The sequence below is a fragment of the Aedes aegypti genome, chromosome 1 (genome assembly GCF_002204515.2).
Source record: "Aedes aegypti strain LVP_AGWG chromosome 1, AaegL5.0 Primary Assembly, whole genome shotgun sequence".
Classification (NCBI taxonomy): Eukaryota; Metazoa; Arthropoda; class Insecta; order Diptera; family Culicidae; genus Aedes; species Aedes aegypti.
In genome coordinates, this window is record NC_035107.1 from 34,352,432 (window position 1) to 34,376,699 (window position 24,268).

General features: G+C 36.1%; 1 protein-coding gene across 1 annotated transcript in view; it reads right to left on the minus strand.

Annotated features, from left to right (window-relative positions):
* The window catches only part of LOC110674852, an 89,185-nt gene extending 74,855 nt beyond the window's left edge, over positions 1 to 14,330 (minus strand). The window contains exon 1 of the mRNA XM_021839364.1: positions 14,082 to 14,330. The gene's annotated coding sequence lies outside the window, so the exon portion shown is untranslated. The remainder of the gene's footprint in view (positions 1 to 14,081) is intronic.
* Positions 14,331 to 24,268: the final 9,938 nt, after the last annotated feature.

The window sequence follows — 24,268 nt, forward strand, 5'->3', positions numbered from 1 at the left end:
GAATACCTCTGGGGGGGGGGGGGGGTCTTCTGGGATTCTTTCGAAAATCTTTCTGAGGATCCTTCAAATCATTCTGTTCTGGATTCTTGCAGAAATTCATCCCGAATTACCTCTAGAATCTGGGAGTATCCTGAATTTTTCAAGAAAACTGTTATTCTTTCGACTATCTCTCTAGGATTCTTTCGGAAATTCTTCTAAAATACCCCCAGATTTCTTTCTGTTATCCTGCTGGAGGACTTCAAAACATCTTTCAAAGATTCTTCCAGAAATTTTACTGGAATTTCTGCTGGGATTCTTCCGTAAAACCTGCCGAAATTCATCCGGAAATACGACTGGAATTCTGCTTGAATGATAAGCATTCAAGAATTCCACCGGAAGTTTTTGTGGGATTCAACCGTAAATTGTTCTGGTATTTTGTTTTATTCCATTAGGGAAAAATATACAAGATTCTTAAAAATATCCTTCTGAAAATTCTTCTAGAAATTGCTTTGGAATTAAAGGAGGATTTCCGGAAGAATCCCAGGTCGATTTACAGAAGAACCACAGAGAAATCACTAAAATATTATCAGGGAGATTTCTAAAGGAATTATTTTAAGGATTCTCGTAAATTTCTGAAACAATCTCAGGAGAATTTTGAATGGATTTTGCATGTTTTTTACAGAGATATCCAAAAGAATCCCAGAAGTTATTTCGCAAGAATCCCTAAAGATTCAAGGAAAAGTCACAGTTATCCACACGATTTCATGAATATTTACCAGAATAATTACGATGTCCAGAAGAGCTCCAGAAAGATTTACGGAATAATTTCAAATAGAATTTCCAGAACCATTTAAAAGTTACTTTCAAAAGATGCTCAGAAAAAGAAATCAGTAATCAAAGAATCTCACTCATAATTCTTGGTTTGTGCTAACGTAAGAACTATCGTACATTTACAATACACGACGCGAGACAGGACACAACACTTATTGTTCTTACAATCTCATAGGTATTTTTTTAAAGTCCCAGTGGCTGTTCGGTAGTTTTCTTGGAGGATTTCCATTTGAACTCAAGAGGGATTTTCAGAAAATTCTGTCAAGGATTTAAGAAAATTTCCAAGGAAAATCACTGATATATCACGAAAAAAATCAAAAACACTTCCTTATGAATTTCCAGAAGAATCAGAGTTTTTTTCTCAATAAATCTTAGAAAAAAATTCTTAAGAATCACGAAGGAATTTTCGGAAAAATTCTGGATATACAAAATTATCTCAGGCAGAAACAATAAAATCAATAGCAATAAATCTGTAAGAATATAAGAAGGATTTCTGTAAGAATATAAGGAGGATTTCCAAACAATTACAGAGGAATTTCAGATGATTTCCATAAATAAAGATTAAAAAAATCCCCGTCATCTGGAAGCTTCTTAGCAGGATTTTCGGAAGTATTCCACAGGGATTTCTGGGAGAATTCCATTGGGATTTACAAAAGAATTCCAGAGGAATTTCCGAAAGAATCCCAAAAATTTGCGCGGAAGAAAGTGAAGTGAAATAATAGATTTTTTAATTATAGTCTCAGGCGTCTTTCCGAGAGTATTCCAGAATAATAGGTATAATCTAAGACATTTTTTGGAAAGAATCTCAAAGGGATTTTTGAAGAACTTTCAAAGAGCTTCACGGAAGAAATACTAAAGGATTACGAGGAAAATATCAGATTTTTAATAATAATTTCGATTGGATTTCCAGAAGAAATCCTTAGAAATGTTGTGAGAATCCCCGAACCCAGATTTTTAAAATAGATTCCATTACAATGGAAAGCAATCATTAAAACATTTTCGGCAGAATTCCTGAATTTTACGGCAGAATTCCAGAATTTTACAACAGAATCTTGAAAGGATTTCCATAATAACCCAAGATGGGTTTCTGGGATAGTCCAATAGGAAGTCCCAAGGAGGTTATTGGAAAAATCAGAGCGATCAAAGAAATAACTACATATTAGAGATGGTCGGGTCTCGGGTTTTCAAACCCGAAACCCGACCCGAACCCGAACCCGACGGGTTCGGGTCGGGTTCGGGTTTGAAAATTTTATTTTTTTGGGTTCGGGTTCGGGTCGGGTTTGAAGGCTAAACAACTATCGGGTACGGGTCGGGTTCGGGCTTGAAAAAATACGGGTTTACTCGGGTATGGGTCGGGTTTGGTGAGAATTGTTCACAAAATAACAAACAGAAAGCTTCCCTATGCATCAGAAACGATGAATTTATTAGTTTTTCGAACTCGGGTTCCATTCGGGTTTTTCTTAGAAAACTTTTTCGGGTTTCGGGTCGGGTTCGGGTTTGATCAACGAAAATTTTTCGGGTTCGGGTCGGGTCCGGGTTTGCTTCTCAATTTTTGTCTCGGGTTCGGGTCGGGTCCGGGTTCGAAGGAATAAAATAAGTCGGGTACGGGTCGGGTTCGGGTTTGAAAAATATGAAACCCGACCATCTCTACTACATATAATAATTTCGGAAGGGTTTCTGAAAGAATCTCAGTGGATTTTCAAGATGTCCTCTAGCACCACGACTAATACATACTAACAACTCAATACTTAATTATAAATTGCGTTAAGCTGAGTGTACGCCATCCAGTTTGGGGGCGAATTGACGGTATCGAAGTGGATTAAAAACAATTATAGGAGAACGTGTGGAAAATACATGTGAACTGCCCAGAATACACCAGACCGATTTACCATTGCTGCGAACTTCTAAAAGCATTTTATTTTTATTAAAACGTTCGATAATAGTAGAACGACAATGATCATCAGTTGATTTTCCGCTGTTTTTTTTTTAAATCACAATTGTTATTTCTTTCCGTGCACGCGCTCGGGAACTGAATCTGGCCATGGTGCAACAACCGCGCTACATTCGATGAATCCTATGCGACAAAAATTGTCGGCGCTATTCGTCAAAATCACTCACCAAAGCCATTTTGGTGGACTTACCATCACAGCTTCAGTGATAGCAGCGCCACCACGATGTTGCCACTTGCACGCTTGAAAATGGTACACGGAGCCACAAATCTACCCAACCAAGTGTTCTTTTGACGCAATTCGGCTCTTCCGTGGGATACCCAAGTTTGGGTTAACTGACTTATAGCTATAATAAGGTAGTTTTTGTTTGACAACAGCAAATAAAACAACTCAGCGCAAAAACAAGCTACCCAGCATTAGCTTTTGAAGTCTCCGTAGTGGGTTAAAACATTAATGTTGGGTTAACTCGAAAGAACTCAAATTGGCTTATTCCATTGAACTTCGACACTATTGGTGTTGCGAGAGAAGCAAAACAACCCAACCATGGGTAATAACTAAATGCAGTTAACCCAAATTTGAGTTTGAAGAACTTATTTTTTGGGTAGTCTGATATCTCCGTGTATATTAAATAGCGTATAAGTTATACTAAAAGCACGTTCCACAAAAGGCTTCATTCACATTCAGTTTCCATTGGAGTCGCTTTTGACATTTTGATTATTCGTAATCAAACGTCAACATCCCACCGCAAAATCGCTAGTTTTTGGAGGTGATTTTAACCTCCAACTTGCCAAATAACCTCCAAATCATCACCTCCAAGTTAGTTCTAATAGCCTCCGTTGTATGAAATATGGTGGCGCGTCGATCGTCGCAAGTTTATCGTTAAACAGTCAATTGTATATTTTGCCATAATCCAAACTGCGATTCCAGCTCAGTTTGGAAGCTGTGAACACTACATAGTATAAAAACGATGTTAAGGACATATAGGAAGGAATCCCTGTCATGGCAGTGAAAATGGCTTCCTCACATATACAAACACATTTCTGGAAGTCCACATTATTTCTCAAAATATTTCACTCACCTACACTAAGTTCTCACCCAAATTGCTAACGAGACATCAGAAGACTATTACCTTACGATTTCCGAAATTTTAACACTACTAGCTGGTGGAAATTTCAAAAACCGTGCTAATTTTCAACACGGACGTTTAACTTTGCTACATTTTTTACACTTATCCGCTTGCGAACGGTGAACACTTTTCGCCAAACTTTACCACTTTCGCTAAACGTAGAACCTCCAACACAGTTTACTTTCACTACTTGTTAATAAAAGAACGATTCACTGATGAAAACAACTTAAAACTTCACCAAACCGTGCTAAAAACAATCACTTGATCACAGCATTTCGCTTTTTTTATTTTTCTAATTTTACGCCTGCTGCTCGCTTGCAGGGCTGTCAGATACGTTGATGGTTACGTACGACATCAAGCAATCTGATTTAGTCGAAGGGGAAAAGACTCAAATTGAAGTAGCGATTACTGGCAACAACGTCTTATCAATTATAATTTCACTATTACCAACAAATAGGAGAATATTTTTTGAGTACCACTACTTTTATATAGTTATTAGTGGATTCAAAGGAGTTTCACCTCAATGTCCAACACCACAAGCAGCTAAAAAGATGGGAATACACATTGATGATTCGTATTTCCTGCCAGACTAGATAACCACATATAATAATGGATGGAAATGCTGTTAGAAACTGCATCACAGTGGAAACACAAACAGCGAGACGAGAAAGGAAATTTACGGACCGGAGAAAGAGCAACACACTTGTGTACGCTTTCACGACACTCGAACGAATATGTATTCTCAACAAAATAGGCCTATTCAAATGACGTCTCAAATCAGCTGATCGGGAAGCACTTTGAAATTTCTTCTATGAAAATGACAGGCCCGTGTTAGCACCGGTCCTCCACCGATGTAAACAAATGCATAGACGGATCTGTCACATGAAAAGGCCTATATAAACAATAATAAACTCGACAACACACAACATGAGCGTGGTGTATGGACTTATCCACGGTCTTCTTTTATTGTCGATTTTCTTTTTCTTTTCCGTTCTAAATGCGGGCCGTGTTTACATAAAATGTTAACGAATGTTAACCGGATGAACATGAAGTGGATGAATGCACAACGAAATCGTTCATTTTTTGTAAACACGGCCCGCAGTTAAAGGTTTTCTTCCCGGTGGAAGAAGCAGCGTGACGCCATCGTAGATTAGTTCATCCACTTAACATAAAGGTTGTCTCGAATGCGAAGGGGTGTCGATTGAACATACACTGAAACAAATATAGTCAACAAATGCAACCCTTTTAAACTGAAATTTATACTTCTGAGACGTAATTATCCCAAATTGCACAACATTTCTTTGAATTTCGTCATTAATGACATAGTGTGTAAGAGATCTGTTTAGCCGTCTATTTACATTCCTGAAAGCCGCCCGGAGTTTTCACAGACGCCGTGCCATTGTTTCGACTTTGACATTAGCTTCGCATCTAGAAAAGTTCGCACCGTATGAGGAGGTGCAAATACGGTTTGGTGCTGCGAAGTCAATATGGTTTTCACCAATCTCCGATCTAGAGTGCATGTAAACAAAAGTGACGTCATGTTCCAGTTTTGACAGGTCTCCTACTTGATTGGAACGCGGGTTGGTATGGAAATGACAGTCCACCACTGTTCCAATTTTGACATTGATGCCACTCTTATTTAAATCCACTGTTCAAGTGTTTACACATAAGGAAGTCGCAAAATCACAATTATTCTATTAGCTTATAATCGATTAAAGTCAAACAATGCCGATTATCGATAACTATGAATCGATCAGTGTTAATCAATTGATCGAATTAATAGACATTTTTTCACCATACATGAGTTCTTACTGCAATATGCATCAATGCTATTACTGATTTATTCACAAGTTATATCCAAGCATAGAGCAAACAAAATAAATCATTCTGTATGATTCCTTAGCGTTTTCGAGCGTCGGAAGCCCTTAGCTTTCGAATGGTGGGTAAAGAATACGCTTCCGCAACTTGAATAATTTTGAATAAATCAAATTGTGTGGCCTTTTAATGATTCTTATTCTGACGCTTTCTTACTTTTGCCTCATATTCCGGACACTTTGATTCGAATTCCGGACAGCTCATGATAATCATTAATGGAACAGTCAAATCATCAATTGAAATCGTCAAACCACTAAAGAGACATCTAAGGTAGTTGGGCATTATAAATTTTCAATGATATTTATGAAAAAGGCTTACTTAAACGAGCCTCGAAATTGAGAACTTTCACATCTTTTCAGTCATAATTAATCACAACATGAACCTAAACGGGAAAAAAAATCACTTGTCTTGGATCGAAATCCATTCACCGGTGATTTGAAATCCGTACAGCTGCCCAAAATTCAAAACTAAAATGCTTAAAACGGCATTTTTATCTTAGCTTTTTTGTTCCTGACGTTACTTATGCTTTGCTGTATTTGCAAGATATTAGAAAATGTTTGAATGGATTACCTGCTTTGTCCTTGTCCACAGTTGATCAGCAGAAGTTTTCTCATTGCATTTTGTATGGGAAAAAGCCTCTAACAACAAATATCTTAAATTAATTAACTCATTACGCGTGGTAAAGATGGACAAATTATGGGTGAAATTATGAAAAAAATCCACGTGCTCGGCTGGGATTTGAACCCAGGACTCTTGTATGCTAGACGAGCGCTTTACCAACTAAGCTACCGAGCCACTTGGTGACTCAATAACTGAGTTGGTTACAAGTTTAGAATTCCAATTCCTACAGACCACGCGGACCCCTTTCATAACCAATATCCATCCATCTCATGTTCCTACACACGCGGAACTCGCTCGTTGTGTAAAGTAATTGCCGCGTGGGAAATTTCTTGCAAGAAATGCTCAAGAAAAGCATTTTTCTTCGATCGCAGTACGCAGTTGAAAAGAAATGTCATTTCAAATGGAGCTCACTGTAAGAAATTTATTGAGCAGAAATTTTTACTTTTCTTGAGCAGAACAGCATATCCTAGGAGTGCGACACCAATCAATTTCGTTTCAATTTAACGCACAATTATACTCATTTGTTTTAAATTACCAAATTAACTACACGTTGTTTTAATTTTATCGCATACGGATTAATTTTATTTTCAATTTTATTCATTTTTAGCACATTTACCAATTCTTACTGATTTTGTGTTTTTAATTTTGTTGTCCTCTCACCAAAATGATAAAAATCGAAAAAATCTTAAATTATCCGAAAAATCTAATTAAAACGAGCAAATCTATTCCAAAATCGCTTAATGCAACTTTCAAAGTATCGACATCATTGACAGTTCTTTCACAAGTAACAAAGCCAGTCTGGCTTTCTCGGCGGCCAGCATCTTTCGTGTGAAATCAAGGGATTGCTACGAGGATCTTTTTCTGTTGCCTCTTATAAAACGATAGCGGAGCTCACCCACACGAATGTGCAAATCAACAAAGTAGCTGGTTCGAATGTGGGTAAATGAACCACGGCACACAAATTCAACGCATTACTTGCTTTTCATCCTAATGAAATTGATTCACACTTCATTTTTTTTTGTTTGTTATCTATGGTTTGATTATCGAAGAAACATTGGTTTTTCTGTAGCACATTACCATCAAACAGCTTTAGCAGATTTCATTGCGCTCAATGCGTTTTGTTCTGTATTCTCTCGTAGGAAGAGAAAAACATCCGAAAAATAAACGTGTGTGGCTCTCCTATAATTGTTTTCAATCCACTTTGATACCATCGATCCGCCCCCAAACTGGATGGCGTACAAATCACTCAGCTCAACGCAATTTATAATTATGTATTGAGCATTGCTCATTATTCATGTACGTACGTGCATATATAGCTAAATGTTAATATATTAGTTGTGGTGCTAGAGGACTTCTTGAAAATCCACTGAGAATCTTTCAGAAATTATTATATGTAGTTATTACTTTGATCTCTCTGATTCTTCCAATAACCTCCTTGGGACTTCCTATTGGATTATCCCGGAAACCCATCTTGGGTTATTATGGAAATCCTTTCAGGATTCTTCCGTAAAATTTCCCTGGAATTCTGCCGAAAATGATTTAATGATTGCTTTCCAGTGGAATGGAATCTATTTTAAAAATCTAGGTTTCAGCTGGGTTCGGGGATTCTCACAAAATTTCTCGGGATTTCTTCTGGAAATCCAACCGAAATTATTATTCAAATTCTGATATTTTCCTCGTTATCCTTCAGTATTTCTTCCGTGAAACTCTTTGAAACTTCTTCGAAAATCCCTCTGGGATTCTTTCAGAAAAATGTCTTAGATCATACCTATTATTCTGGAATATTCTCGGAAAGACGCCTGAGACTATAATAAAAAAAATCTATTATTTCACTTCACTTTCTTCCGTGCAAATTCTTGGGATTCTTTCGGATATTCCTCTGGGATTCTTTTGTAAATCTCAATGGAATCCTCTCAGAAATCCCTGTGGAATACTTCCGAAGATCCTGTTAAGGAACTTCCAGATGTCTCTGAGGGATTTTTTTTTTTTCAAATCTTTATTTATGGAAATCATCCAAAAATTTCTCTGAAATTGTTTGGAAATCCTCCAAGCACTCATCAAGAAATCCTTCTTATATTCTTACAGATTTATTGTTATTGATTTTATTGATTTATTGTTTCTGTCTGAGATAATTTTGTATATCCAAAATTTTTTCCGAAGATTCCTTCGTGATTCTTTAAAATTTTTTGAAGATTTTTTGAGAACAAAAAACTGATTCTTTTGGAAATTCATAAGGAAGTGTTCTTGATTTTTTTCGTGATTTATCAGTGAATTTTCTTGGAAATTTTCCTAAACCCTTGGAGGAATCTTCTGAAAATTCCTTTTGAGTTTGAATGGAAATCCTTCAAGGAAACTACCGGACAGCCACACTGGGACTTTTAAAAAAAATACCTATGAAATTCTTTGATTACAGATTTCTTTTTCTGAGCATCTTTTGAAAGTTACTTTTAAATGGTTCCGGAAATGCCATTTGAAATTATTCCGTAAATCTTTCTGGTGTTCTTCTGGACATCGGAATTATACTGGAAAATATTCATGAAATCTTCTGGATGTCTGTGACTTTTCTTTGAATCTTCCAGGGATTCTTGCGAAATAACTTCTGGGATTCTTTTGGATATCACTGTAAAAAAAAAACATTCAAAATCCATTCGGAATTCTCCTGAAATTGTTTCAGATATTTACGAGAATTCTTAAAATAATTCCTTTAGAAATCTCCCTGATAATGTTTTAGTGATTTCTCTGTGGTTCTTCTGTAAATCGACCTTCCGGGATTCTTCCGGAAATCCTCCTTCAATTCCAAAGCAATTTCTAGAAGAATTTTCAGAAGGATATTTTTCCCTAAGAATCTCAATTTCTGGAAAAAAAAATACTAGAACGATTTACGGTTGAATCTCACGAAAACTTCCGGTAGAATTCTTGAATGCTTATCATTTGAGCAGAATTCCAGTCGTATATCCGGATGAATCTCAGCAGGTTTCACGGAAGAATCCCAGCAGAATTTCTTAAAAAATTCCAGTAAAATTTCTGGAAGAATCTTCGAAAGATGTTTTGAAACCCTCCAGCACGATAATAGAAAGAAATCTGGGGGTATTTCAGAATAATTTCCGAAAAAATCCTAAAGAGATACTCGAAAGAATAACCGAGTTTTCTTGAAAAATTCAGGATACTCCCAGATCCTAGAGGTAATTCGGGAAGAATTTCTGCAAGAACCCTCAACAGAAGGATTTGAAAGATCCTCAGAAAGATTTTCGAAAGAATCCCAGAAGATTTCCCGAAATAATGCTAGAAAGATATCCGGAAGATTTTCTACAGGATTTTTGGAAGAGTCCCAGAAAAATTTCAAGAATATTGACGAAAAAATCTCAATGGCATTTCTAGAATAATTTCAGAAAGAATTTCGAAGCATCTTCGAAAGTATTCTAAAAGGATTCCGAAAGCATCCCAGGTGATTTCCAGAAAAATACCAGAGGTATTCTCATAATAATCCTAGAAGAATTTCTAGTAGAGTAGTACATTTTTTGGCAAAATACTCTTAAAATATCCAGAAGAATTGCATAAGGATTTTTGGTAGAATTTTCCACTGAATTTCCGAAAGAATCTTCGTGAATTTCAATTCGAATTTAATTTCCAGGATTTCAAAAGTAATCCTTAAGGAGATAAACGCAAAATCACATACAGATTTGGGCCCAAATAGCCGTAGTGGTAAACGCGCAGCTATTCAGCAAGACCAAGCTGAGGGTCGTGGGTTCGAATCCCACCGGTCGAGGATCTTTTCGGGTTGGAAATTTTCTCGACTTCCCAGGGCATAAAGTATCATCGTACCTGCCACACGATATACACATGCAAAAATGGTCATTGGCATAGTAAGCTCTCAGTTAATAACTGTGGAAGTGCTCATAAGAACACTAAGCTGAGAAGCAGGCTGTGTCCCAGTGGGGACGTAACGCCAGAAAAAAAGAAGAAGAAGATTTTTGCCAACATTCCAATAAGATGTCCAGAAGAATCACAAAGGATATCCAAGAGAATCTCAGAAATAGTACCGGAATGCTAACGATTTTTTTTTTTTAGATGAATTCAAAAGCGATATATGGAAGTATTATGTGATTTCCAGAAGAACTTAGAGAAAAATCAGAAATAATCTCAAGATTTCCAGAACAATCCAGAGGTTTTGACGGATTCATAAGTGATTTAAGGACAATCCCAGGGGGAAAATTCCAAAGAATTCTAGAGTAATTTCTGGACCAATGTCTTTTATATGTGCTGTATTAATATTTACAAGTAATTATAATAAATAAGTATGTATGGAACAGTAACAATTTTAATTTATGGTCATAATTGAACGACAATTTTAATTAGAATGTGCATCCACCACATCATCCCTCTCAGAAGGATTTCGATTCTCAATATTTTTTTTTGCGGTGATTCAGAATTGTAATCACATACTAGTTTAATTGTATGCGGTGTCATTCAATATTAAAACTAAGATTCGTTAAGCCGAACATGTTGATCCTTCGACAAGAACCAACGAGCATTGATTACTGATTTCTTTTTCTGAGAATCTTCTAAAAGTTTGAAAGTAACTTTCAAACTTTTCGAAAGGAAATTTCTTTTGAAATTATTCCGTGAATCTTTCTGCAGTTCATCTGGACATCGGAATTATTCTAGAACATGTTCATGAAATCTTCTGGATGTCTGTGAATTTCCTATAAATCTTTCAGGGATTCTTGCGAAATAACTTCTGGGACTCTTTTAAACATCACTGAAATTTGGATTTAGAATTCTCATGGGATTGTTTCTGATATTTACGAAAATCCTTCATACAGAAGTGATTCTTCTGTAAATCGACCTGGAATTCTTTCAGAAATCCTTCTATAATCCCAAAGCAATTGCCAGAAAATTTTTCTGAAGCATATTTTTAAGAATTCAAAGAATCTCAATGGAATTTATGAGAAAATACCTGAACGATCTACGGTTGAATCTCACGAAAACTTTCGGTAGAATTCTTGAATGATATCCGGAAGAATGACAGTTGTATTTTTGGATGAATCTCTGCGCTGCCCATAACTGCAAAACAGTCACATTCGACATTTTTGACAAATTGGAGTTAACTATGGAAAGTCATCAAATGACAAATACTTTCGATCAACTTACTGATTGATTGTTGATTAAGTTGCTCGAAAGTATTTGTCATTTGATGACTCTCCATGGTATTAAGGGCAGTGCAGGTTTTACGGCACAATCCCAGCAAAATTTATTGAAAAAAATCTGGAAGCATCTTTGAAAGATTTGAGAATAACAGAAAAAAATCTGGGGGAATAGCGAAGTATGCACTTCAACAGAAAAGTAATCGCCTATCTCGATGCGTGGGAAATTTCTTGCAAGAAATGCTCAAGAAAAGCATTTTTCTTCGATCGCAGTACGCGGTTGAAAAGAAATGTCAATTCAAATGGAGCACACTGAACAAAATTTCTTGACCATTTCTTGCGCAGAAATTTTTACTTTCTTGAGCTGAACAGCACTTAGCTTATTTCAGAAAAAAAAATCCGAAAGAATGCCAGGGAGATACTCGAAAGAATAGAGAGTTTTATGAAAATTTAAGGATGCTCCTGGATCCTAGAGGTAATTCGGGAAGAATTTCTGCATGAATCCTCAAATAATCTAGCACGAAGGATTTGAAGGATCCTCAGAAATATTTTCGAAGAATGCCAGAAGGTTTTCCGAAAGAATATAAAGATATCCGAAAAATTCCAACAGGATTTTTGGAAGAGTTCCAGACGTATTTCAAAGATATTGACGTAAAAATCTCAGTGAAATTTCTAGAAGAATTTCAGAAAAAAAATCGAAAGTGTTCTAAAAAGATTTGCGAAAGCATCTCAGGTGATTTCTGGGTGAATACCAGAGGCATTCTCATAAGAATACCAAAAGTATTTGCGGAAAAAAAATCTAGAGTTAGTTTCGGAGGAATTCTCGAAGAATTTCTAGTAGAGTGATACATTTTTCGATAAAATCCTCTTAAAATTTCATCAGGATTTTTGGTAAAATCTTCCATAGTATTTCCAAAACAATTTTCAAGAAGAAAAAAAAAATTCCTGGATTCTAAAAGTAATCCTTAAGGAGATACACGGAAAATCACATACAGAGTTCTGCAAAAAAAAATCCATAAAGATGTCCAGAAGAATCGCAAAGGGATATCCGAAAGAATCTCAGAAGTAATACCAGAATGGTAAACTTTTTTTTGGATAAATTCCAAAGCGATATCCGGAAGAAAATTCAGAAATAATCTCAAAATTTTCAGAACAATCCCAGCGACGATTTGAAGGATTCATGAGTGATTTAAGGAAGAAACCCGGGAGAAGCTTCCAAAGATTTCTAGAGTAGTTTCTGGAACAATATTTTTTTATATGATTTATATATAAGAATACTTTGATTCAAATATATTTCTTGTGTAGCATTAAGTTTCACTGCAGACACAGCTCGTAACATCAATAATAAATTTAATTTATATATCTTTTAAGCACATCCAAATAAAATAACAGTTCAAAGAGTAAAACACCATTCTCATGAGTTTTCGAGGATCATATGGTCGGTGTTTAGACAGACCAGACTAGATGAATTTTGGAGCTCTAAGAATACGTAAAAAACTCAATCAATTTTAAATCTTCCATGTTATTTTGTTTCACATGTTTGGGGTACATTTTTCTTACTCAAATAAAACAACACTTGGTTCAGTCTGTCTGAACACCGACCATATCTATGTTTGTTATTTGATATATAAATACTTAAATTTTGCTGAAACAATATTTACAAGTAATTATAATAAATAAGTATGTATAGAACAATAACAATTTTAATTTATCCCCATAATTGAACGACAACATTAATTAGAATGAGCCTCTACCACATCATCCCTCTCAGAAGAATTTTGATTCCCAATATTATTATTTGCGGTGGTTCAGTAATTTGCTAAAGTAGTTGCAGTAATATGCTTTTTCGTGTTAATAAATTAAAACCAGGATTCATTAAATATTTTAGGACCCTATTATCAACATTAACCCTTTTTATAATATACTTTTTATTGCGATTGGTCCCTCAAAAAAACTAGTTCAAGTATTAGCTAATTTCTCGAGAATCAATTTAAAATATTGTAGATTTTAAAACACTTATGAAACCAAGCATACAGAACCCGAAATAAATTGACATACGAATTTAAAATATTCCGACGATAGTGATTTTTTTAACTTTCTTTCATTCCACAAGACAACATCATGATATTTCTATGGCGATTATTATTCAGTTGTAAGGTGATCAACCAGTCATTTATAGTTGTGTACCTCGCAAGATAGTAAACCTCTTCACATTTAAAAACGTAGTTCTCATACATACAAACATTAAGGTGAAACATCTCAGAATCCAAAGATGGCCGGCACAATGGCCGACTTGTGCCCCTACTCACGATTTCAAAGGCACAAAACTGGAGAAATAGTTGGCAAACGTTTCTGATCTTCTTATTTTAAGCTTTCTGATAGTGCACAAAGCCAAAATAAAAAGTGCACGGTTGTTGGATGCTTTCTTTGTGAGATTTGTGCCTTTTAAGTTTTAGTGCAATCTTAGAAGTTGGTTCAAAACTGTTTCACCTTAAGATAGGGCTTAAAGACCCTAAATGATTGAAACGCGTGAATCAGATTACGGGTGTTACATACCTAATGGAACTATCGTCTTTCAATTATATTTGGCTGAAGCTACCCACAGGAAATCACTGTAGCCTTTGGTTTAAATGCTCATACAATGTGCTTAGTAGAGTTATAGGTTTTTTCACTTCACTTCACGAATTGATTTTCACTTAGGCAAACCTTGTTCGTATTTCACGAGGCACTCAAGTCAATTTGATGTTGTTGGTTAAATGAAACTCGCTGTCTTTCCCGCACGAACTCTTTTCATGTAGTGACCGTCACAAGCTGGGTCTTTATCTATTAAGCTGTTCTGGCCGATAAAAAACACGAAGTTCGATTGAAAGATTTTTTTGCTATTTTATGAACTTTGACAATACCATGTAAGCGCAAGTCATTATGAGATTATAGATAAACTGGATAAACAGTGGTATACCTTTCTTGAAAATGATTAAAATTGATGCGAACGTAAACGGGAAATTGTATATTGTTTCATAAAATGGCCTGACTGGTGACCACCGGAGGCTACCATAAATCCTGATTTAGCATAATTTGTTAAAAAGTTAATTAAAATATACCGAAAAACCTTTAGTGAACATTCATTAAATTATCCCCTATTTTCATAACAATGGTTATGCTCTTGAAACACATCATTCAAATGTGTTTAGAATATGCTTCGATTTCCTATGAATGAGCTAAACAGAAGTAAAAGAGTTAACATAAAGTTATGATCATCGCCCTCTTCATTCGAAGAGAAATGCTTCAGGTTGTATTCGAACATTTAATCGACAATTTCAGATACGATATTATTCAATAAACTTAAGATATATATTCCTACACGGTGTCTTTGTGGAGCAACTTTATTACAAAAAAAAATAGGTAAGTCTGAAATTTCATACTAAAAACAATTAGATTTTACTCTTTCATTTCCGACCGAAATCAAAATAATCGGTCGGGGGGTCCAGAACATTTTTTTTAATTTTGTGTAAAGTGTTTATGGATATGTGTTGTTGTACCGACGCACATTGCATGGAACGTATGGAGGTACGGGACAAACTGCAAGATCAACCATTTGAATTCCCTTTTCATGGAAATTAAAGTTGTTCTTGGTCAAAAGAGCTGTAATAAGCATAAATGACATATGATATACGCATAATCGCAAAATTGTCTCAAGCATCATTATAATTATTTTCCTATTAGCCCTTGAAAATCGTACCTAAATTGATCATAATGATGTAAAAAGTTATTAGGAAATATTTCTCGCATAACTTATGATCTCGTCCTAAGGTGAAGATGCATCGAAGTCAAACCTCGAATTTTCAAGAGCACAAATCTAGAGAACCAGACAACCTTTTACGTCGAACATTTTATTGATCGGTCGCCACCAGTGAGTGACCAGTGAGTTACCGGTTGTCTGCTTCTCTAGACTTGTGCTTTTGAGAATTCGAGGTTTGGCCTCTATGTATCTTCACCCTTAAAACCATTGGTAACTGAGTGTGTAGCTCGTTGTTATTAAGCAGATAAACGAATAAAAATAAAACTGATACCGCTGGGAGACAGAGGAGGATCTTCTCTTCATCGTAGCATTGTGAAATAAAGTGTAAATCCATTCGTTTGCTCAGTAATAACAAGCTACACACTTGGTCACCTATGGCTTTTAGGACGAGATGATACATTATGCGAATTTTCTCTTTTTACTCGTAGATACAAAAGTGAAATACTGGAATCTTTTCAAATGTATTACATACTTGCACATAAATTACAAATCTTGATAATTATTTTTTTTTATTGGAAATAGTTGCTTTATTTGTTATTCTAATAGGTGAATACTTAAAGAAGGATAACAGTTTTCTAAAATGACTGGTCGCATTTGAAAAAATGCGCTGAAATCTTTACTAATATCTATTTTCCAGTAATCCTAGTATACTTAAATTTTTCTTACAGATATACATACGTACATTCATTTAAATATACATCCAAACATATGGGCGATTCAAATTTGAAAACTGTTTGAAAATCCAATCTCCCATATGCTCCTTAGCATCGTTACCATAAAAATAGTGTTCTGTGAAATTTTCAGCTTTCTAGGTGGTGATTTAAAGGTGGCCCAAAGACAATGTAGGTATATATGGAAATTACTATGGAGAATTTTTGAGAAATGTTTCAAACACTCTATTACTGTAATGTAAGAAAAAACTTATCATCCCATATTGAAAACTCATTCTTCAAATCCTAATGAAGGATGTTGCTGAAGAAACAAATCCCTTTGAGCTAATTTTGTTTAGGATTTTTGTACATGTTTGCACGGCTCTAATCCCATATTAAGCTAAATAATAGCAAACAAACTCATGAATATCTCTTCTGCTATCCGTTGGATTGAAATTCTCTCTTGAGCAAATTTCTTTGTTATGGTAGAAGAATGAGTTTTTATAATGGGATAATAAGTTTGTACTTATATTACATTACAAGCGTGTTTAGAACATATCTCAAAATTTCTTCATAGTAATTTCCATATAAACCTACATTGTCTTTGGGCCACCTTTAAATCACCACCTAGAAAGCTGAAAATTTCACAGAATACTATTTATATAGTAAGGATGACAAGGAACATATGGAAGATTGGATTCTCAAACATTTTGAAATTTTGAACCACCCCAATTTAGATAAACACACGGATACGCAAATGCAAACATATGTGCAAGTCTCTCGAAATCAAACAAAAAAAAATTACTCTAGACCCCCCGACCGATTATTTTGGTTTTTGCAGCAAATGAACGCGAGAGACCTAAATTTTATTGTGGCAAAGTTTCAGACTTACCTATTTTTTTGTAATAAAGTTGTTCTACGAAACACACCGTGTCCTAAAACATATATAAACTTGTAAATTGAAGATGCTTACATTTTCCATTGTTATTTTGCAGTACACATTTATGTTTTCCAGTTTATAATGTTTTCACAACATTTCCACCAAACATATATTTTATTCACTTTCCTAAAGAGAACACATATCAACCGGGAATTGAATTGTTTTATAATGTCATTAACCGCAACACTCAAAACTATGATGACGGTGGTTTTCACTTACGACCCGCATAGAAAAATACAATTTGCCACAAACTGTTGCTATTGTATCAAGGACAAATTAAAGAACTCCATGTCCCTTGCAGTTCCCCAAAATTTTATGGCTCCTAAGGTAATCTAGAATGCCGTGAAAAGTGTACTGCGATCTGTCGAACTTGGGTACCTTTTGCACTACCGAGGGACCAAATGCAGAACTCAGGGCTGCCAGATGTACAGATTTATCTGTATTACACAGATATTTTCATGCTGACACAGATTTAATTTGTATGGAATACAGATTTTATTTCGGCAATATTTGTGTGGACGCAGATTCCTTTGTATGGGACACGGATTTTTTAACCTGTTGGATACAGATTTTCTATCAAATCATCTGGCAGCTCTGGCAGTACTAGAAGTGGTACCCAATCTGAGCCCGAGTAGGACGGACCTGATTGTTTTGCACAGTATGAAACCTGATGTCAAATTCTATTGAAAACAGTTTGTCACTTTGTCTCTTCATACAACGGAGCGGCGAAAGTTGAAAATCTTACTTGCGCCGTTTTGTAAATCCTGAAATTAAACGTTCTAATGGTGGTAAGCTCCATCGAAGTTAATACGCCAATCGTGTATTACCCTCGATTTTACTATAATAAAATCGAGGATAATACGCGATTGGCGTATTAACTGCGATGGAGCTTACCACCATAAGTGTGAAAAATCGAGTTGGTTTATGCGTAGTATGCACCTGAAACGTAAAGCGCTCAAGTAAAATTTCTCCTTTTTCCCAAAGTAATTTTGAGAGCTGATTCAGTATGAGCGAAATGTCTCTTTTACTTGCGGAATAATTGAGCGTCACATTTTTCCGTACGGAAAAGTGACATCTCCATTAATTGATTTGCACAGCAGACGTTACCGACGTTATGAAATCAGCTCTACTTCTCAGCAGCGTACAGCTCAAGTAATTTCGGTAAGGGTTCATTCATTTATTTCATAACGCTGAAAATGATCATTTTTACCACACATCCACTCCTTCGTAACGCTTTTTGTATGAATATTTTATAAATTTTGTATCAGCCGTAATATCGTGAAGACACCCACCCACCCCCTTCAGCGTTATGAAATTTGTGAATAAGCCCTAATGGTAGAAAATACGCAGGTGTCGGCCAGGGTAGACGCGTCACGCGAAGCGACGCGAAAAATCTTTGGAGTTTGACATTTCATTATTGATAATTGTTATTCCTTCCCGTGCAATTTTCGCTTCGCTTTGCAATACGCATCTACCCTGGCCGCGCCCTTAGTCATTAGCGTAACCGCTAACATCGCCGTTATCTACCTCCAAGGGCGGCCGGTGTGGCCTTACTTCTGCTATCTCCTTCTTTGATGAATTTATCGGTATTTCGATTTCACTCTCCGAATCTGTAACCAAGGATGGCTTATCAGTATTCTTATGCATCTCTGAACCATCATTGAACTCCAGAATCTTATGCTCCTCCAAATACCCAAAGAATGTGAGTCGAATGCTTTTGGGATCCAATTTTGAAACTAAGCGGGAAAACTTACAGTGCCAGGCCAACTCAGGACACAAGAGACTCTTCGGCAATCCCAGGGTCGGCTAGCTACTGGGTAATCAAGGGCTTTCGCGTACAAAAACTTAAGGCCACCTTGGACGATCGAGAGGGGAATCTCTTTAGTTATTAGGGCCGACGGCCCGAGATATTGGTCCTCTGTGAAGGGCAAGCTCCTTTACTTTTAGGCCCGGAAGCCTAATGGCTTCACGATCCGAACCGTGTGCTGGACGACGTATCCGAAGGTCCGAAATGAAAATACAAGAGTACAAGAGGTCCTAAAGGACACAGACAAGTTACAAACTATTTCCTTTAAACAGTGCAGAAATATGTTATTACCTGAGGTAAATTATCACCCAAGCATTTACTTAGCTCCTGCTAAGGGTTGGGGGGGGGGGGGTGGGGGGTGGGGGGGGTTATACACGTTTTAACTACACTGCACTGAACACTTATCCACAGCACACGAATGCCTGATATAAAAGAGGTTTAACTTCATTAAACAAAGTAATGCGTAAAAAACAATCTTCTGGAATATCGAGAATACTTGCTAAATAATGCATTGCATTGCAATATTGCAATAATGCAATCAAAAAATAATAATGATAGACAATAACAGCAACAAGAGTACCGAATGCTGAAGTTGTGTTGTGAACAGAAGAATGGGAGATTGTTCTTTCATCCAAATAAAGGTAAATTTATTTACTCATAAATAGGTAAACTCACTTTACTCATTATATGAGTAAATAATACCAACTTTTCTCAGTATAATTTACCCATAAAATAGGTTTTGTATCTAAAACCCAAATATGGGTAAAGCAACTACCTATTTATGAGTAAACTGATCTTAACGTGTACTGCATATACATCTAAAAACGTGAATTTTCACAACATAAACTCATACGCACATTAAATCTAAAAACTGAAAACAAAACCGGTTACACTATCCACTACCCCGATGAAAAAATGTAAAAGCACTAAATGATTTATATTTTTTGTTAACTATTTACAATATCATCTTCGGCTCAAACGGTATTGTAACGCGAACTCATACTAATACTATAACATACAAATTGAAATAATAAATAAGGGATGGTACACATATTATGCCACGCTCAATTTCAACTTTTTTTAGCACCTCCACCTCCCTTTGTCACATTTTTGTATGATTCCTCCAAAAAATTGTAAGGCTTGTCACACTTGACTTAACCCCCTCCCCCCTTTCGAGCGTGACATAATTTGTGCATGACCCCTTATTACAAATAAATGAAACAATATTTAAAACGTGCACTATTTGAAACATTCAATTACGATTTAATAACAAAAATAATCCCGAAACATGAGTAAATAAATTGGGTCCTAAAATTTTTAATTAACTCTTGTTTTTATTTAATAACACGAAAGAGCATGTTACTGCAACTACTTCAGCAATTTTTGCCACTCAAATAATGGCTATATAATGTTTAAACTTTAATTTGAAAATTTGGTCGGTAATTGAACCTTGACACTTTCGATCATGTTTGACGTTCGCTTAGTCGACAAAAACACCACAGGGGTTTTAGTTTTATTACTGGGGTTGTTCCTATCTGACATTTCGGAAGTTTAAGCAAAGGGGTGTGACAAAATCTAAAGAAACATGAAAAAATGTTTTTTGGACTTAAACCAACGGAAAGCATTAAAAATTGGCCTAAACTTAGGAGTTTGACACTAAAATTGGGACAGGGCTTTAGGACCCTATTCATTTACATATTTACAATATTCACAGCAAAACAATTTTACAACCCTATTTCTAATATTGTGCTTTTCTTTGATAGATGGATTATTGGGAAAGTTGTGTATCGCACTTCGAAGATCACCAAGAAGTGGTTCCAAATATGTTTCCATGCAAATGGATCCATACTCAAAGTTCTTCAAATGTACATTTACGCAACAAATGACACTGGTTCTACTATCCAAACGCAGATTTGCACTTGACTGCATCATTGCCACAATTAATAATAATCGAACAAGCCTATTTCAAGTGGCTGACATACACTGAAATGAATTTTATTGTAGAAACAACTGAATCCATGGTAAAATTAAGAACTGCACCCACGATTTTCAACCGACTACATTAATCTGTTAATTCTACCAAAACATAGTTAACATCACTACACAAGAAAATTTCTTCTGTTGATTTAACCAGAGTTGTAGTATTTTTGACTAGAAACATTCTTGATTTGAGAAGTTTAGCATCATACTTTTGACCACACTGTGTTGTACGGTGAGTGTCACGGATTGAAATACTATGCTTTGTAGTGGATGCTTCTATGGACATAGTCAAATTTACTGCACTGCTCAGTGATTTTCACCAGATTATAGTAAACTTAACAGATTTTTGTAGTCGGTTGAAAATCGTTGGTGCAGTTCTTAATTTTACCACGGATTCGGTAGATTGTACAACAAAATTTGTTTGCGTGTACTGTTACAAATGTTTTACAAGCAAAGTTTTCGTGAAACAAATAAAACAAACAAACTACACAGCAAAAAATAATGTAATTCGCATCGATGTAATTCATGTCGATGTATAAAAAATCCGATGTAACCGCTAATTTTATATGCAAAATAGCATCTTCTGGATGTTATATTACATCGCCTTGAAATTACACCAAAACAACGTTACAATTTTCCAGTACATTGAATTTGTGTAATATTCACATCTAAACAAATTGAAAATTACACAGAAACAGCTGCAACCAAGTCATTCTCATCCACTTCGTAATATCACACTAATTCGATGTCATTTTGCATTCAAAACCAACGCGATAATAAATCACGCAACACTGCCAATGTTTTGCTTCAGTTAATGGCGGACGGTAAATTAAAATGTGTTCGCTCGGCAGTTCGCGTCATTTTTTGATGTTTTCCGCGCATAAAATTCGGAAATAATAGTTTAAGTTACTTTTAAAATGTGTGGTCCAGATTATTCGCGAGTGCATTATGTCTTATAGGAAGCGGTCAAGGGGAAAAGCCCGTGATCCGACCATTGGAGCAGTTGTTGCACTCCGGTGCATAAAGGAAACCTGTGCTTCTCGATTTCGCCGGATCAGGCCGGATCTATTCCAACGGGACAGATTTGCCGACCAGTTTTTGACCGCACGATTGGTTCATTTCGGCATTGCAACGGCAACATTTTTTCCGAAGTGTCCAGCTGTATATGGATGGAAAACATCGAGAAAACCGAGGGCACCGTTTCTGCATTGGAACCGTTGACACCATCGGTTTCGATCGTCTTTTCCATATTCGTGATCAAACGTCAGACACCCACTCACAGAGGGCGCTTGTGCATGGAGGTGATGTTTACATTTTCAAGTGTCAAAACGCGAAGGCAAATATTTTCGTGCGAATAAAAGTTCAATTTTGGTGTACTTCAAGCATCTATCTACAGAAAAATATACGTCCAGCTGGTAAGAAAACTTGTTACTGAAACATATCTGTATAATTTTCATCAAAAAACATCGTACTAGTGACATAATTTTCTCTTCCAGTTTTGAAACGTATGCAGTAGCAAGTATGAAGTGCGTCGTACCAGCTTGCCAGCATGAAGAAATCGAGTCGGGAACTCGGTTCTTTGCCGTACCACGGGCCACCAGCAAACTCTTCTACAAATGGACGAAATTCATACCGCTTTCCGGTAATCAAAACGAAAAAATCTGTGCGGCTCATTTCACCAGCAAGGATTTCATAACATGTAAGAATCTCTAAACAATTGTCTTGTTTTACACTTAGTAGCAACTTACTCTTATAGATCGCCGAAGAATAATGAAAACCAACGCTGTTCCAGCATTCCACCTGCCAAAGACGGGCACAAAAGTAGATCCAGACGGGTTGTGCTGCATAAGAGGATGCCCAATCAAAATGCGAAAATTTTTGTTGAAGTTTCCATCTCAGTCGCGCAGGCTGAAAGCGTGGAAGAGGATCTTGGACATAGATTACACAACCAAGTTGATGATTTGTCATAGGCATTTCAGCACGAAGGACTTCAAAATAGGTAACATTGAATTAGCATTATGCTGGTGATCCTTGTGCAAGTGGAATTTTCACCATGGACGTAGCCACGATTTTCGTCAGGGAGGGTGTGAGCGACCTTACAAGTCCATTCACGAATTTCGCGCAAAAACGCTTATTATACATGACCCCTGAAACCTTAAATTTTGAAGGACATTCAATTTGTTTTCTGAGTAACGGGTCCATTTACGGTTTGGAAAATTCTAGATGGAAAGCAGTGGAAATTTGATTGATATGGATTTTAATGTCCAGCCATTAGCCCTGGTCAGTTACATTCCTCCAACTGTTCATTAAAAATAACTTCCTTTAAGAAATCCGTCAGAAATTTCCCTAGAAAATTATCCTGCGCGGCGTGTGAAATGAGACGAGTCGAATGAGATGACAATTGTCGACTTGCTCCCATTTGATTAACATTAGGGCTTGTTCATATATTTCATAACGCTAAAATTAGTCATTTTAAACACCGACCCACCCCCTTGTAATGCTTTTTGTATTGATGTTTTTTCCGTTTTTGTACATATCGTAACACCGATAAGGACACCCACCCACTCCCTACAGGGTCATGAAATTTGTGAATAGGCCCTTAGCCCTCTCACGTCACGTCTCGACTCACACGCCGCGCAGATTAAGCACAACTGTCTAGGATTCCATTGGAGATTTCTCCAGGATTTTGTTTTTAGATTTTTCTCCTGTTATGGATTCTATCAAATATGAAACTTGAAAAATACAAGGCTTAAGTCGCAGAGATTCGTCTGTAAACTATTGCAAAAAATTCTCATGTAATTTTTCTAAGAGTTCCACTAATGATACCTTCCATTTCTAAACAGATTCCTTGTGATATTCCCACTTAAATTGCTTTGGGAATTGCACTCAGAATTCCTTTAGGGATTAATTCCAAGGAAACTGGCAATGTTTATTTCAGAAACTTATTTTAAAATATTAAGATTCTTCTCAATTCCGAGAATATCGTTGAAAAATTTCTGTAGACATTACTGCCGTGAATCGCAAGTCAGTCCCATCTGTAAAAAAGTTGGCATTGAGAAAATGGGGTGTGAAGTTTCCAAACTCGTTTTCCATACGAATATTCAAAAAATTCTAGAGGATTGGAACATGTTTAAAACTAAATGAAACAATCTCAATTTGCTTCTCACTTCGATATCTTTCTGAGAAAAATATAAAGATGATCAAAACACGATTCATTTTTGTCTTACACGGTGCTGAAATCTGTAGTGGGACTTATATGCGGTTACTTTTCATTATGGGACAATTTGACTTGCTGTTTTTTCCTACTTTTTCTGAACAAATCTTATTATCTCATTAGGGCAGCTGAAAGATCATAGGAAGATATGTGGAAAACTGAACTCAACTAAATTTTGACGAAAATGCAGATGGGACTGACTTGCGATTCACGGCAGATTACTCCAAATGTTTTTTTTTCTTTTTGGACTCAGTCATAGATATGCCAAAATTCTATCAGGGTTTCATCCATCAATCTTTTTTGAGGAACTTCTTTAGAGATTCCTGTTAAAGTACATCTAAGGATTTTTCCAA